Raw genomic sequence first — 2,318 nt, 5'->3', positions numbered from 1 at the left:
CCCTGGGTTGGGTCGATGATGAGAACCTTATATTGTCTTGAAGAGAGATGATGACTTAAAAATCATGCTCAATAGGATTACGCTGAGGCCCAGCCTAGGTGAGAATTTTGGAAGAGGACGCTGGGATGCCCAGATGCCTGGCAAGGCCACTGTATTTTGGACTAGAGACCTAGAGGCCCTGAAGGGCATCTGGAGGGGGCCCAGCCTTGTCTCTGCGCTCCTCTGTGAGGCAGCCCAGGCTCCCTGTGGGGGCTTGGTGTTGGTGCTCCTGTTCCCGGGGGTAGGGCACGTGGGTGGCTCCTCTTGAGTCCCCACTCTTTCCTTGTGTCTTTCAGTGAGCCCTTCTGCCAAGCGTGGCCTCCTGGCATTGACCAGCATAGGTGAGTGGATCCTGCTGGGGTCATAGGTCCTGAGCCAGGCCATGTTGGGTCACCGAGGGTCAGCCTTTGGGCCACGAGGGTTTCCCCTGGGAGCTGACCTGAATCCCCACCAAGGAGGGGTGGTTTCTTCAGGAGGGCAGCGTCCTTGGGAATTTTACCCAAGCAGAATGCCTCCTCCGAAGCCCTGCAGGGGTGATGGTGGTCCAGATAGTAAAGGACTTCTTCAGCCCCGTGCAAGACATGGCCCAGTTGAGAGCTGGTGTGCGGGTCAGGCCTTGAGGACTGAGGTGGGCCAGAGGGGCTCTGGGGCGCCATGAATGTGGGAGCTCTCAGTCCCCCAGTTTGTTCCAGGGTGTGGTGACAGGGTCGGGCTGTGGAGGTTCAAGGATCTCATTCCCCCTGTTGCCCTGAGTGGGGCTGACCCTGTTGAGCAACGGGCCCTCCCAGTGGCACGTGCTCAGCCTGGTGGGGGTGGTGCAGTTTCAGTGCGGTTGGGTCAAGGCTGAGATCCGGCCGGCACCTGGTGGTGCTGCAGGCCAGCTGTGGGACCCATGGGCTTTGGGCTATGGGGTCAGCCTGCATCCCATTGGGGGTCACCCGTTCTCCGAGTTTTAGTGGCAGTAATGGTGGCGTTCTGAGGTGGGTTTGGCCTGCTGTCCCTGTACCGGGAATTTGCCCTCTGGTTTTTTCTGAGTCATGGGGCCACCTCCAGGGTGGCAGGGTCTTGGGCCCAAGGAAAGGAGAAGATACCGTGTAGCCATTGATTGGCCGAGTGTGGCCGGCCCTGTGTTTGGGAGGTGTATGGGATGTGGATGGGGTCCCACCAGTGAAAGCACGTGGCCTGGGTCCCTAGGCTGTGATTTTCAGTGCACACTTGTAGAGGGCTCCTCGGCGGTTGCCCACCACGCCCAGGGACAGGCTGTGTGACTGCCAGATTTGCATGGTGCGTACCTTCCGAGCTGTCCTCCTTGGTTGGCCGTGAGCTGGTTGGTGGCTGTGGCCCATGCCCAGTGGTCACAGGGCAGTCCTGGGATCATGCTGGGGAGCCAGCGGGGGCAGTGGAGGTGCTCTCCGTGCTGGTAGTAGGGCGCAGCTCAGGCATCTTGCCCGAACCCAGCAACCAGGCTGCCCTGTTTTTTCAGGGTTTGGTTACGGGGAGGGCCAAGGGTGCCCCGCATACGTGACTGGTGAGGGTTCCACATGGACCCATCACATGGGTATCCCTAAACACCTTTTCTACACAGAGGTGTGAGGCTCTATTTGGACACGTGTACTCCTCCTGTCCCCCCAGGTGGTGAGCCAGGAGGAAGACTTGCGTTGGGCACAATGGCCCTGGGACAGTGTCTGTGAGCCGGGTTCCCAGCCCACAATGCGCTGAAGCTCAGGACTTTCCCGGCGCCCTGGTATCTTGCACTGAGCTTGGTGAGCACATCCTGGTCCCACAAGATTCATGAGCGGGGAGGGGGTGCCCTGGGTTGGGTCAACGATGAGACCTTATATTGCCCTGAAGAGAGATGATGACTTAAAAATCATGCTCAATAGGATTACGCTGAGGCCCAGCCTAGGGGAGAATGTTGGAAGAAGACGCTGGGATCCCCAAGTCCCCAGCAGGGCCCCTGTATTTTGCGCTGGAGACCTAATGGCTCTGAAGGGCATCTGTAGGTGCCCAGCCTGTCTCTGCGCTCCTCTATGAGGCAGCCCAGGCTTCCTGTGCGGGTTTGGAGTTGGTACTCCAGCTCCCTGGGATGGGAAACTTGGTGGCTTCTTCCTGAGCCCCCGTTCTCTCCTTGTGTTTTTCAGTGAGCTCCTCCGCCCAGGTGAGCCACCTGGCATTGACTGTAATATGTGAGTAGGTCCTGCTGGGATCATTCATGAGCCGTTAGCCAAGCCATGTGGGTTGGCGAGGGTTAGACTTTCAGCCACGAGGACTTTTTTTAG

At 58.7% G+C, this 2,318-nt stretch overlaps 2 non-coding genes across 2 annotated transcripts; both read left to right on the top strand.

Moving 5' to 3' along the window:
* Positions 1-9: 9 nt before the first annotated feature.
* LOC116548316 lies at positions 10-91 on the top strand. Its single transcript, XR_004267393.1, has one exon. It is a non-coding gene; the product is annotated as a small nucleolar RNA SNORD115 (small nucleolar RNA).
* Positions 92-1,857: 1,766 nt separating this feature from the next.
* Positions 1,858-1,938, top strand: LOC116548317. The gene has a single exon (XR_004267394.1). It is a non-coding gene; the product is annotated as a small nucleolar RNA SNORD115 (small nucleolar RNA).
* Positions 1,939-2,318: the final 380 nt, after the last annotated feature.

Source organism: Sapajus apella, unplaced genomic scaffold (assembly GCF_009761245.1).
Source record: "Sapajus apella isolate SASKATOON/1434 unplaced genomic scaffold, GSC_monkey_1.0 scaffold9684, whole genome shotgun sequence".
Taxonomy (NCBI): Eukaryota; Metazoa; Chordata; class Mammalia; order Primates; family Cebidae; genus Sapajus; species Sapajus apella.
This window is presented reverse-complemented; position numbering and strand designations above follow the sequence as displayed.